Source organism: Corvus hawaiiensis, chromosome 9 (assembly GCF_020740725.1).
Source record: "Corvus hawaiiensis isolate bCorHaw1 chromosome 9, bCorHaw1.pri.cur, whole genome shotgun sequence".
NCBI lineage: Eukaryota > Metazoa > Chordata > Aves > Passeriformes > Corvidae > Corvus > Corvus hawaiiensis.
The window spans coordinates 19,846,395-19,860,727 of NC_063221.1; positions in this window are offsets into that span (position 1 = coordinate 19,846,395).

Genomic DNA, 14,333 nt, shown 5'->3' on the forward strand with positions numbered 1-14,333 from the left:
CTTTTGTAAGACTTTCTACACCTTCCCGTCACCCTTAAGTTCCTATTTCTCTGTGTACCAGACCTTTTACAAATGGCAGTCACTGCAGATATGGACATTAAAAAACCCACGGATGTTTTGAGAGTAAAGGTTGTGACTTTGAAAGAGATATGAGATGTGTATATATGTTGTATTTAGTTTTGATACTGAACTGTAATATGCTTTTTTAAATTTGTCAGCATTTGTATGGTATGGTATAACATTTGTATAGTAACAGTTTTATGCCTTTAAGAATATCTATGTGGTTGAAACAAAGATGAAGACTCATAATTCACAATATTTCCAATTTAAATCACAGAATTAAATACAAACATAAAAGGATTTTTGTCATTATCTCCTTGCTTGGTAGAATGATAATGTATTTGAATATAAAATAGCAAAGGTTGTAATATCTCACTTTTTTCTGCTAAACCGCTTCATAAGGTTGTGTGTCTCTAACAGAAAAATATCTGAGAGGCAAGATGTTCTAAGATGAGGTTAAATGAATGAAAGTATTGTGGATTTTCTGAAAATTGTGAGCTTCACAAGCACTGTTACATATTTTACTGTCTTCAAATCAGCAGGAGTGCAAGTCCTTATCTTTGCATATAATTTTGCTGTCATTAATATTAAATACTGTGTGATGTTTTAAGGATCATGGCCTCAACTAATAAATATGGAAACATCTTCAACTTCTGTTTTCTGTTTAAAGGAATTAGACATGTAATAGCAATTGCTCTGTCCTTAGAATGGTCCCCTGAAGTCCCATCTGGGATGCTCTCCGGGCAGATGTCTTTACTCAGTGTCTAAAATGACCCTAGATACCATTGTTTAAGCACAGAATTATTTTTGTTGTTTATTGCTTGGCTGCTCCTTGTGTCTTAGAGGGGCAGAGAAACCTCAGATGTAATTAGACAGCCTTGGAGATTTGCCCTGTGAGTGTAGATCCAGACTGTGGTTTTCTCCCAGCTGGTCCTGAGGCTGAAGCCTGTAAAGGGCCTGGTGGGAAGCAGCTGTTTAGGAATCTCTTGAACCTTTAAAACAAACCTGCCCCAGAGACCTCCCCAGTGTCCTATCGGTGCTTAGGCTGGTCCGTCCTCTCTGAGCAAGGACTTTGGCCCACTGCCTTTGATCAAGAACAGGGTACAAGAGACTTGTTTGTCTGAGTCTTTCTTCAGACAAATTGCTCCAGAGAAGAGACCATGAACAGCTAAACAAAATAATCATTAGTAAAAGCATCTGTCTCATCATTTTGGAAAAGTATTTAAGACAAAAATCTTGAGGGAGATTTTTCTGCTATATGAGGACTGTTCTCCCAAATGTCTTCACTTCTGAGCTACATCACCAAGTACACATTAAATTTATCTGTATTCAGTGGATTAATACAGAAGAATTTTTGATTTTGATTTTTGAAGTTTCCCACAAGCTTGAAGAATTATACGAGAAGAGAGTCTGACATATCTCAATCAAGATGGGTTAAACAGGAATTCAAAATTGAATTCAGAATTGAAAACACAATTGCAGCTAACCTGTATTCCTTCTGTTTTGAGCAGGAATTGTAGAACTTCGAAGTTTTTTGGCAAAGAAATGCTGATAAGAAATAAAAAGGAAAAGCAAAATTCATTGAAATTACTTGCCGCAGTTATCATTTATTTATTTGACATTGTAACAATCAGTAAGGAGCTCTACAATGCTGATGTTAGATAGTTGCCTGACTATATTCCTAAATCTGAGCCAAGTTACGATAATTTCTAAGTAATAGTGTCAGAACTTTGTAGCAGGACTGTAATAGTGACTCAGGCAAGAATTTAGCTAATAATTTTCATTGCAGCAAATACTTTCAAGCTTTTTAAGTACCTAAAGATACCTTTTAAAATGCAGCTCCTTCATTTTGGCATTCTACCAAAATCTCAGTCAGAGAGATGCCTTTTGCAGCCTGTCAGAAGGTCAGTAAATTCAGTTTATTTTAAAATAAAGAACATTTAGATAAGCTCTGTATTATTCTTTAAGTTTAGAATGACAAATTAGGGGAGACTTTCTTTAAAAGTTTTCCAGGGAAGGACATGACTTGTAGTTATCATTGTCAGGACTATAGCTCTAACACACTTTTAAAATGCATATATTAATTTTATAACTTCACTTTATATTAGTTTTATGCAGCTCCTGTGAAACTTTTTCTCAACAACATAACATAACAAATGTTTTTAGGTACTCCCTTTTAAAGGTTGAATTTGGAAAGTAAACAGGAGATTTTGAGATATTGATGTAAATGGAATATTTTTATTAGAAAACTGTCAGGATTTGTTTATTTTAAAATATGCCAAATTAGCTACAATAAAGATTTCCACCAGCTCTTTGTTTTTCATATGACAGAAAGAGGACCTATTTTGGATCCTTCCTTCAGTGCCATTATGTCTTCATGTTTAAATATCTCACTGGACAAATACTTGATCTTTAGTTCATCATTAAAATTCTCACGCTCCTAAGCCAGCATGCTCCAATGTTTGGTTTATTTGATTTGCTGTTTCAATTTTTTCACAATTTTTTGTTTCTATTTCTTCTTCTGTGATTTTTGTAACTCTGTTGTCATCCTGCTTTTCGGTAAATTTTTATTTTCCAGGGGCTCATGTTATATTCAGAGCGTTCATTTGTCTCAAATAACGTTGCAGCCACAGTGAATAAGCTTATCAGCCCTGTGAGATTTCTGTCCTTTCCTCCTCTTAATTTTAAGCACTTCTGGGAAAAGAATAGTGTCTGTTGGTTTTACTGTTTGTTGCCTCCTGAGTGCCAATGACCCATTGTGAGAGAAAGCAATGAGCCGTGCCATGCTACTGAACGCTGCAGAAGTCAGGGTATGATACTGAACAAACTCATTCTCTGTCCTTCACTATGATTTGTACTATCCCACTCCTTATTGAATTAAATGTGTTAATAAAGCACTTATGTAGCAGCTAAAAAGGAGTTGGCTGTCATTTATCAATTAATAACCCATGAAAACTGGCGTTACATAGTGGTAGTAATCGTACCCATGGTGTTAGGCATATGCTACATAAAAATGCAGTCACCTTGAAATAATATGGACAAATCAGCTTGTAACCTACAGAATACTACTAATAATGTAGTTCTAAGCACTGTAGGACTGAAGTTTGTCTCTTAGTCATCTGTGGATCGATTGTGCAAAATTTTATTTTTTTGTTCAAGTTCTGGGTGATCAGATTGGTTGAGCTGCCTTTAATTCTGAAGCCAGGGACTTCTCTTTTACATGCTCTTACATGAATGAAGTACCTTTAATATTTCTTTGGGGAGGGCGGAGGGTGTGTGTCATGGTTCATGGCAGACAGGTGTGGAAAAACAAATTTTAAGCAAATTGGTAGGATTTTATTGACTTCAACAGCTAATTCCTACAGCCATAGAATGAAGGCCCTGATATGATACAGTTCTCATTGCTATTCTCTTCTAAACCCAAGCTAATACAAGGTCAGCTGCAGTCATTTTACTGCTAGAGGAGAAAAGGGCCTATGCAGCTGCTGGGCTGCAAGTGGTATTACGTGCTTCAGGTCATTCGTGCTGCATTAGACACTGCTGCTGCACAAGCTTAGAGAGAGAATGGCATGAAACAGGAGTACATTTCTGCTTGGTAGCACTTACCTGGGCTTGCTCTTGGCTTTGGAATGAATGAGAAAACTTGGAAAGAAAGAAGCTACATTATACAATTATAGCAGTCTAGCACAGAGGTTATATAAAATGCTGAAGTGTCTGCCCTCTCCTCCTACAGTACTGTTTAATGAAACTCTTCTTGGCTCACACCCCCAACTACACCAATGTAATTTAATCTTCTTGGACTCTTGGCTCTTTTTTGGCAAGGTCATTGATTCAATGAACTTTTCCTGTTATGACGACTGGAACAGATACTGAGACTGTTCAGACTTTGTTGCCAGAATGTCAGACAATGAATGCAAATAATGGCACAGCATTGTTTGTGTTTACGTTTTCAACATCCATTGTCCTTTCTGTTCATACAGAGGAAGGTGTCGTCACTTGCCAGAAAGCTTGCAGTTGACACTGCTGGGTGAGGTGTAACGAGAGAGTAGCAAATAAGAGCACAAAGAGGCTGAAGTAGTAACAGCAGTGTGATGACCTAAAGCCTGTTTAAATCAAAAGCAATATGCTCATTGACTGCAATTATCTTCGGAGTCTAGAAAGATGATGCAAGGAAAAAACCCCAACTGATGAAATTTCAGATTTTATATATCAAATTATCTACTCTTTCAATATGCTTTGAGCTGAAAATACAGTGAGTTACTTGGGACAACAATTGTCTTTTATGCTTTGCGGTATATGGCATGCATAGGGAAAAGGCTTTCATTATACCCTCTATACACACCTCCAGAACCACCTCCTTGAAATAGTAGAAGCTACAGTACATTTGTAGTTCAAAATGTTCCTTTCTCTGATTTTAACCTATTGCTTAATAAATGAAAATAATATGCACCACACTGAAAAAAATAAGCACAGGCATTCATTTCAGAGTTGGAGCTATTTGGATGAAACTATAAATGTGGCAGTTGTGCCAATAACTAAACAATACTTTTTTAGCTTTATTGTTGGAGCATTTTACACTTCAAGTGAATGATATGCTTCTATCGTACACTGTTGGTGTGTACTCTTTGTGATTATGTCAATATGACTAGTTGCTAAGGTTGAAATAGGTAACTGCCACTAGAAATCTGTGAAAGCAAATTAATTAAAACACTTCGTTATGTAAGAGAACGCAGTCAAATTTCCCATTTTGTGTCAAGTTCAGAGAAATGCTAAAATGCTGCCCTTTGAAAAAAAAATATTCTCTCAGCTATATTGACAAGGATTCACTTCAGATTTTATTCCAAATTCATAAATGTGTCTCGTGTAAAAATCTGGGCTGTAAATGCTGCTACCTCTGTGCAATAGGACAGAGGTTAGTGGCCTCTGGAAGCACATCAGCATAAGGAGAAATGAGGTCAGGATACAGGCAAAGATTATGTTGTCTGGAATGTGAAATCAGACAGTCACACTTTTTTTTGTATAAGCTGTAGCAGGTAAATTCTCAGATAGGATGTATGTGACAGAAAACTTAAAATTTGGGGCACTAGGTAAAAGAAGCATCTCTGTTGAGAGACTTATTCCCAAACCAGGCATTCTGGTGGTCATTTTGTGTCAGGGCCCAGGAGGGAGGCACTGGCCATATCTACTGGGCACACAGTGTTGCTGTAATTGGCTCATTCTTCCTGTAGATGAGGGATTTGTTGTTAAATCCTTTCCAGGTGATTCAAAGCAGAGACATCAACCCCTGATGTCAAAAGGGTGATTGCCTTAATTTTCCTTTTGTACCTCCATCTCTATAAAAAGCTTTCAGTTGGACTGGAGCAAGTGAACAACTGCTTTTTGCTCCAGATACAGCTTTGAGAATACAGGTTTTAAGCTTCTACTGACAGTGAACATGGTTTATCTGTACTTCAGACAGTTGGACGAAAGCACGAGCTCCTCTAAAGACAAATGGTGTGTCAGCGGCCAATTGCAGGAAAGATAAAGGATTCCAAAGGCTGTGAATATTGCAGTCAACTATCCAGGGCTTATTTAATATCCTTTTATTCCAGCTTCTTTCATCACTTTAGTCTTTGCTAGTCAGAGTATAAGTTGTTTGGCTGAATACATTCACAGAGTATGATACAATAACTTCTGCCCTATTCCAATAGAGAGTAGATTACCTGTATGTCTTGCTTGCCCTTCTACTCTTCTTCTGTTTCTATAAAGCAAGTCTCCCATCAGTCTTTTCCATTTTCTATTTTGATCATCATCTTCTTGTCTCCTTTGAGCTACTGTGAACAGGAACTGAAGATAAAGTGTGTGTTTATAGGTAGCATTTTAAAACAGCTGCAATTTCAGTGCTGGACCAACCCTCTGATTAGACAAGTGGAAAAGCTATGATGTATACTCTATAATAAATGTCAGAGCAAAGAACTAAAAAACATCCTATTAGGAGCTAGCAATAGCCAGGAAATAAAAGAACCTGTGTCAAAAAGCAAAAAATTTCAAGAGCAGAACAGAAGTTCAAGGGTGACAAAGAAAAGGATTACAGCCACAAAGAAAAGGATCACAGCCCTTTTGGTGAGTAAATACTTTTAGACAGGTATTGATCTAGTGGGCGAAAAACAGTGTGTGCTCTCCTTTGTGAAATAGCACTTACTGGGGGTGATGCAGATGGAACAAGGTTATGAGTGGTGAAGAAACAAAGCATTTTTCCATGGCGGAAATAATTTTGAAAAATTGAGGTATTTTTTGCCTTTATTTTTAATGTCCAGTACTCAAGTCTAAGAATCAACAAACTGAGATACAGAAAGATTCCCTTAATGATTCTGAAGAGAAATCACAGTCTCACTGAAGTCAGCAAAAACTTTTGCCATTGATTTAACTGGGGCCAGGGCTTCACTGCAGGCTTTACTGTTATGATCACCAGTCTGGTGCTGATGGCAGAACAAAACATGACAACAAAGAACTATATTGCAGAAGTTCCCGTCTTCTGTTGTCTTCACTTTACCTCCAGTTGAAAATGTTATTTATTTGAGGCCCAGTGCTGGGCTTGGAGTACATGGTACCTGTTATTTTCTACCAACTGGATGAGTTGACACGGATTCCTTTACTCTTAGGGTCATTTGGCTAATGAAAGAAACTGAATATGCATAAATATAAATGGATGAGTTGTCTTGTTTCCTACGAGGAAATAACACACTAAATCTTGTCATCCCCCACCCCCAACTGTTCAATTATTCGTTACCTGTTGAGAGAAAATTGATTAAGTAGTGAGCATTAAATTTAGCAGTGATGCTACAAGAAGGAGTGCATGGATGTGGAACAGCACTGTCTCTGCGATAAGGTAATAAAACAGAGGGGGTGAGCAGCAGAGAGAAATGGCAGGAAATAGACGGCACCAGGCACCAACCCTCACTCTGTTCCTGTTAACTGGCGCAGGACCGGAATAATCTCACAGACCTCAATCAAAATATGCTAATTTTGGATTGGCATAAATTGAGTCAAAAACTTATTTGGGCATAACCTGCATGCTCTGCCACTCCCTGTTGTAGCAGTACTCCTGCTTGTGTACTGACTTGTAGCTACCATGAAATGATTTTGATAATCTGTCAGTATTTCAATAAAAATATTCACTGATGTTGTATCAGGAGGCTGAAGTATTTTTCCATAATTCACCAAAGCCCACCAGGTATCTTCCTGATCTCCCAAATGTAAGAGTTAGAGAATTAAATTTCATTCATGATATTGACTTTTTTCAACTGGGTGCTTTCAGTAAGTCAGAATCACAGAATGATTTGGGTTAGAAGAGATCTTGAAGGTCATCTACTTCCACCTCCCCTGGCCTGGGCAGGGAGCCTTCCATTATACCAGGCTATGCAAAAGTCCTGCTGCCTCTAGCACCCAGGACTCACAAAATGCAGAATTCTGAGCAGATTCACAGCTGGTGAACCTTTGTTTGTTTGGAGCTACCACTTTTTTCTTGCCAAGAATATATAATACTTTATTCTGTGGCACATATAATATTCATTCTGTGGCACACATAATACTTCATTCTGTGGCACACAGCAGACAGCAGCATGCTGAATGACCATGTCTCTTGGAGACACTTTAGGTCACTTGTCCTGTTTGTGAGGACAGGCGAAGACTAAATATTTAATATGCAGAAGCCCCTTCCCTTGCGTGCTTTAAGCATCATCACCATTCATTCACAGAATGTACCTTTTCTGTAAGCAAGTGGTGCTAGGTGTCTGAGGATGTGAGGCTGAATCTTTGTACCATCCATGGAGTACATGAGTCAAGGCAAAAAACAATGTCCTTTAAATTGCACCATTTGCTAATGGATGCCCTGTTCCTGACTGGTGTTGCTGACTCTTACACAAGGTACGCAGACCATTTCAAGAGCAGTCTGTATCTTCCCAGTGAACAGAGACCTTGAAAGCTATTCTATTCCTGATATATTTAATCAGAAACATGTGAAACAGGTATCATTTTCTGTATCACAGAGTGAAAAGTAATGAAAAAGGAATTCGTTTTTATTGGAAGGAAATGTTTATCTAAATAATTTCTCTAAACAGTAAGTTGGCAAGCATTCTGAACCTAACTGATTGCAACTAGTTTCTGGAAGACTCCTTTCAAACTACTGAAACCTATGAATCAGTATGTAAAGATACAAACAAGGCTAGTGTTATTTGAACAATTTTCCAGATCCTAATTCCTCTGCTCTAAAAAAATATATTTGATGTTTCCTTTTCCTGACAAAGGCAAATCAAATATTAACTAAATACATTTCAATGTAGTCGTCATATTCTATGAAAGAGCTGAGGAGCGGGCAGAAAGAAAAAGAGGAGTTGTTTGTTTTCACCAGGGCAGCCAAGTGCTTTTCTGTGTGTATGTTTAGTGAGTGAATCAGACTGCTTTAGCACATGATTGCTTAGATCGGTAATTATTCAAGAAACAATACCACCTTGGGAAAATCTATGGTAATAAAAAAGAAATCTGGATGGGCTGAATAACCTTTTCAGGCAGATATTTATCTTCAAATGAAGTTATTTCTTGTACAGTTTCTAGTCTTCAGAAAATGCATTATTGGTTGGTTAGAAAACAATCAGATTGTTAGTGTTTAGAGTCTGGAGTTCAGGGTGGCAGTGAGATAAAGCACTAATGGATGGTATTCTCAGATGCATGGAAGGGAAGATTGTTAGGCTTTAAGTGTAATGTCAAAGTGGCAATATGAGCTGAATATGTGCATCTGTACTCTAGTGACAACTGTTACCAATATGAACAGATAGCAGGTTCTAATTAAAGTTAAGCTAGAGGGAATAAGCATTAAGAAAAAAAGAATAATTCCATGAATAAATAGCACTTGATTTATCAGTTCACTTAAAAGGTCTAAAAATTAGTATTTGAAATTAATTTACATACAGCATCTGTCAAACCATACAACAATAATGAAGTCAACCTAATTAGAACACTTACAACTACAAGCATATTCTTATCTTGACATGGGGAGACCAAGTAGTCTCCTAAGTGCCAGCTAATGTGCATCAAAATTCTGCTGAGACCTAGTAAGCTACCTGCTTACTTTGGATGTTGGACTATTCAGAACTTAGCTTGGTGTACTTTCTGCATCTGCATTATGAGCAACTTCTGTGTGCTCACCATAAGCAGGGTCATTCAAGCAAATTACATAGCACTTTGCAGGACTGTAACTGTAGGTTCTCCTTTTTTATATATAGTTGTCACTTCTACTTTTCCTTACTTTTAGTATTCATTCAGGACAGTCAGTAATAATTTAAATATGAGACAAACATTATCTCTGCACATATTTTTAGAACTTCTAAGAATGGACATAGACTAGACTCCTTAAATGATGCTGAGTACAGTACTGTGTGTACTTACAGCACCCCTGGAAGGGTAAAATTGCCTTGCTGGTACTAATCAGCCTTGTTCTTAGGGAAGGGTGTATTTGTAGCTTTAGGAAACTTGCCTAGATAACTGTTGGGAAGCTTATGGTAAGGTGAATCCCTAATCAACTTTCTCTTGCTAGGTGTTTTGACAGTTACCTTCATTTTCAGTGATTTTTGTGAGTAGTAGAGTTTTGCTCCATTGAAGTAAGTTGTTTTTGTTATATTGGATTTTGAAAGTGTGCTTTGAAAATTTCAATACATTGGAATGAAAAATTTCTTGACTGCTTTCTGTAAGCATATTGTCATCCAGCAAAGCTAGGTCATATCCGTGAATCAGCAAGTTTGAAGAGTTTGAAATGCCTCTCTGAAGCATTTTGTCAAATACCCAGACAGATTGACACTACGGTGATTTTTCTGTCTTGCCTTGAAGGGGCAGCAGATAGTGGTGCTGTAAAGAAGAGAAATGAGAAAGGGCAAAATTATTTCTGCACCTCATTTGCTTTGTATTATCCTTTTATTTTCTTCTCTATCTGTCTGTATTCCTCTTCCTCCCCAGCTTTTGAAAAAAGGTCCAGGCTCTTCCAGCAACCTCTAATGTGCTTGGAAACCTTCACTTTTTTGTATAAACTTGCACATGTTTGGGCTTTGTCATGGAGATAACCCTGTCGTCAGTTATTTCAGCTATGTTCTCCTCAGGAAGGATTTAGCAGTAGCTTCACACTAAGCTACTCCCACCTGAGGGAAATGGGGAGCTGAGAGCCCCAGCCAGCCCTTGCAGCCATAGTGTGGCTGTCACTGAGCACGGACACTGAGGGAAGCAGGTGCCTGTGAGCAGCTGTGCAGGGCATGCTGAGGGCTGCCCACTCTGCCAGCCCCAGTCTAGCTCTCTGAGCCCCTTAGCTGGCAGCTCTGTGTGGGAATTGAGGGTCCTTACTGCCCAGCTTTGGCTGGAGAGCACCTCACACCACCTTGCAGGTCCCTTGGCATGGTCAGTGCCTTGAACATGGCATGGCATGGCCCTTCTGCAGCCTCACACAGTCTGTGCATGGGAGGGACACCAGGCCTAAACTGTGGTGCTTTTGAGTACAGGCAGGACTTGTGACCCTTTCTCAAAAGGAACGATAAACCTGGTGTGGTCAGAGCCTTCAGCTGCCATGTGATTAAAAAAACAAAACAAAACAAAACAAAAAACAAAACAAAACAAAACTGGGAGAAATTTTAGAACCTGTTTTCCATAGCAAAGGGATACACATGGGCACACAGAGATTTGGAAAGATTGTCAAATGCAGCTCCCACTGCAGTAATGGCAGATCCGTGGGTGCTGCAGAGCCCTGGTGGTGGCATTTACACCACAAAATTACTCCAGCCTAGTTATTGTTAGGAAGGAGCTCCTTTGTACCCTAATTCCTGGATTATGGCATTCAGGGGCTGCACTGGTAAACACAGCAAGGCAGTGACACTGCTTACAGTGCCTGGCTTGCCTTGGCTCACTCTGCTGCAACAACAGGGCTGCAAATGCACAGTCACCAAACTTGGGATGATAAAAAGGTTTTACTGACAGAAACATACATGTCCTCCAGGTTAGAATTAATTCTGTCCCTGAAGTAATGTCTGTGGTACCTGGGATTTCAGTGCCTAAATTCCACCAGAGTTTCACTGTAAACAGTGCTTTTTGGGTCTGACATCTAGCAGATCCACATTTAAGCACAAACTGCAGAGGAAACATTGCCAAAAGAGATGTAACTGCTTAGGGCAAGAAAATTGTGCCTCTCTAACGTACTAAAATTAAGTCAATCGTGCAGCTGTTGAGACTAGAGGGAATGGTTGATGTAATTTATTTGGATTTAAAAAAGAAAAAAAATCCATATAAAAATATCCCTACCAAGAAGCCATTAAAGCAAATGAGTATTAAGGAAGTGAGAGCTAAAGTAGTTGTGCATTAGAAACGAAGAGGTAGAGCAGGATTAAGTGGTCGGGTTTTTAGCATGGCAAAAGGCTAATGGTATAGTGCCCCTACACTGTTCAACTGGTGCTATCTGAAAATGGGGATGAACATGCTGTTGGAGGGGTGGCACTGTTTGCTGTTAGCAGAGAATTACTTCAGTTAATCAGAACTAGGGAAGATTGTGATTGACCTGGGTTAACAAAGTGAATAAATGGGCAGTGTGATGCAGATGAAATGCAATGCTGAGAAATGCAAGGTTGGGCACACATTCAAGAGAATAATTGGAAGTATTTGTAGGCTTTGCTGGGCTCTAAATTAACCATAACTATTTAGGTCATTACTTACTATGACCAGCCTAGTGGAGTAGTGTGTTGTGAAGGGATCCTATGAAAACAAAAGATAATGTGAGACCATAGTGGTGGCAGTAGCACAGAACAGAAGATACAAATGCCATCCATAAATCAACATGAACAAATCACCCATAATTATGTTCTTGCCCTGTCTCTTAAAGCATACTGACAAAAAGTAACTCTGAAGACTGGCAATTAAATAATTAGAAAGATGAAGGAGGCTTTTTGTTTAGAAAGAAGTTAAGTAATAGGAGACAGAGGGCAAGTATTTAAAACAACAGTGTTAAGAATACAAGCTAAGAAGCTTCTATTTATATTGCTAGTGCAAAAAAAGAAGCAAAGTGGTTTATTTAAATACAACTAAAATGAATTATTTTCATGAGAACCTCATTAACCTTTGGGAATCATTCTGTTAAGCAATCATGGAGGCCAAATGTTCAGCAGCATTATATTATTTTAAAACAATTCCAATGCTACCATAGGACTGGAACAGTTATTCCAACACTATCTACAGAGATCCAGCTTCTCCATTAGAAAATAGTTACTAACCTGCTGCCTCCTATTTGGAAACCTGAGCTTTTAATGTGCATTGGTGTTTTTGTGCTCAGCTTTGCTGTCTAAACTTTGAACTGGTTGGCAGTGCAGTCTACATTGTGCCAGGGCTCCTACTCCAACATATAAAAGGAGGCGTGTACCCAAGGAAGAAATGGTTCAGTACACAAAATTTGCTGTAGAAAAATTTTCTTTATGGAACTACCTATTCCAAGTGTAATTTATGTAACTGTGACTTCCCCCATCTGGGATCCCAAAATGATTTCTGCAGCAGCTGGTGCACTATATTGAATGGTCCTTTAAAATCTCCTTGCTGCTGAGTTGAGGCTTGTGTGATTTTCAGTAGCATTTATAACCACTCAGGCTGCACCATGGTGTGATCCACTGCACATGCCAGGAACTTTGATGGGGAGCGGCTGAGATTAATGATGACATAATACACTAAGAAGAGATATTAATGCTCTTAGGCATGAATTAATGAAATACCATTGAGAATTTATCCTTCATGAATAAAAGGATTTGGAAGTTGTCGTTCTAAAAACCACACAAAGATTTTACTGAAAAAAACCCCAAACACTGTTGAAACAGACAGGGTCCTAATGAAGCCTTACTCCAAATTTTTGGTAGTGCCAGATGATTGAGCTTCAGCCATTAACTGTATTCCTACTAATTTACAAATTGTGTAAATGAAAGGTACAGATCTCTTGCTTCCAGGACTGTGGCAGTGATAATTTTTATCTCCAACTCAGTGCAAAGCTGGATTCCAAGCTGTGGTGTCATTGTGGAGTAGAGACCTAGCATACCAGTGGCCTCCATAAATCTGGGATCCTCATCCCACAGTGCAGCCATATAGCAAGATCCTTGCTTACTGAATTGGTAGCAGTGCTCGTCATAAATGTGGAGGGTGACTGTGACCATTTATTTCTTAAAAAATTAAGGTATGCTTTACTGTGACCTCTCTGGGGTAAGTGTCTTTGAGGGTTATTGAAGAACTGAAGGATTACTGCTGAATCCTGTAATTTTTAATTCTTCATTGTCCCCTAGAATTAGTGAGTTAAAATGTTGCGTGTCTCTATATATATATGATTGTCTACCTGTAGCTTCTCTTGATTTTAAAAAGTAATTTTATTCAGGGATAAAGCTTTACTGTATGTTGTCATATAATCAAGTCTAGAAGAGAAGTTTTATTTTTGAGGCAAAGTGGGATAACACCAGCTACAGCACACAGGGACTGTTTACATTTTTTGTTGCTCTGTTAATGTTTGTTCTGAGTAGTTAAAAAAAAATCCTTAAAACTTAGGACATCAAGTATGACACATATTTTATCCATAACTTATGGCAATTTGAAACACCTTTTATTGCCTACATAAGTGAATATATGTAAACTTTATTAGTAACTTCATTTCAAATTTAAAATAAGCAAAGGTGTATTGTAGAATTTACAGATAAAGGTTAGTTTTATCTAAAAAGTTATTACCAGTGTTGCATTTCTTCATGTTATGGTTCACTTATGTAGAATTGAGATGTATTTTATATTAAACAATGCATAGCACCATTATACAACAGTTCACTAAATGCACATCCCATTCAATCTTTTGTAGGAATTAATATAACTGGACTGAAGTTACAAGGAAGAATTGAACTGAGCCAGTAGGGTTAACACTGATACTAACAGGAGATTACCAGCCATAAGAAAATTACAGCTCTTCTGAAAGTGCCTAAAACAGCAACATATGGTGGGCACCATCATAGAAACTGGTTAACTGATGACTCTGAAGAAACACTCGTTTCCATTAATTCTGCTGTCATTATTTCGCTATTCTTGAACTCTTCCTCTGAATTCTTCTGTCCTTCTGATCCCAAGACAAGATGGCAGGAATGTTAGAACATAAAGAAATTACAATAAGCTGTCAACTATATAATTATACTGTAACCTACTGCACTGAGAAGTTACACCAACAGAAATTTGGCAATGTATTGGCTGCTAGCTAAACA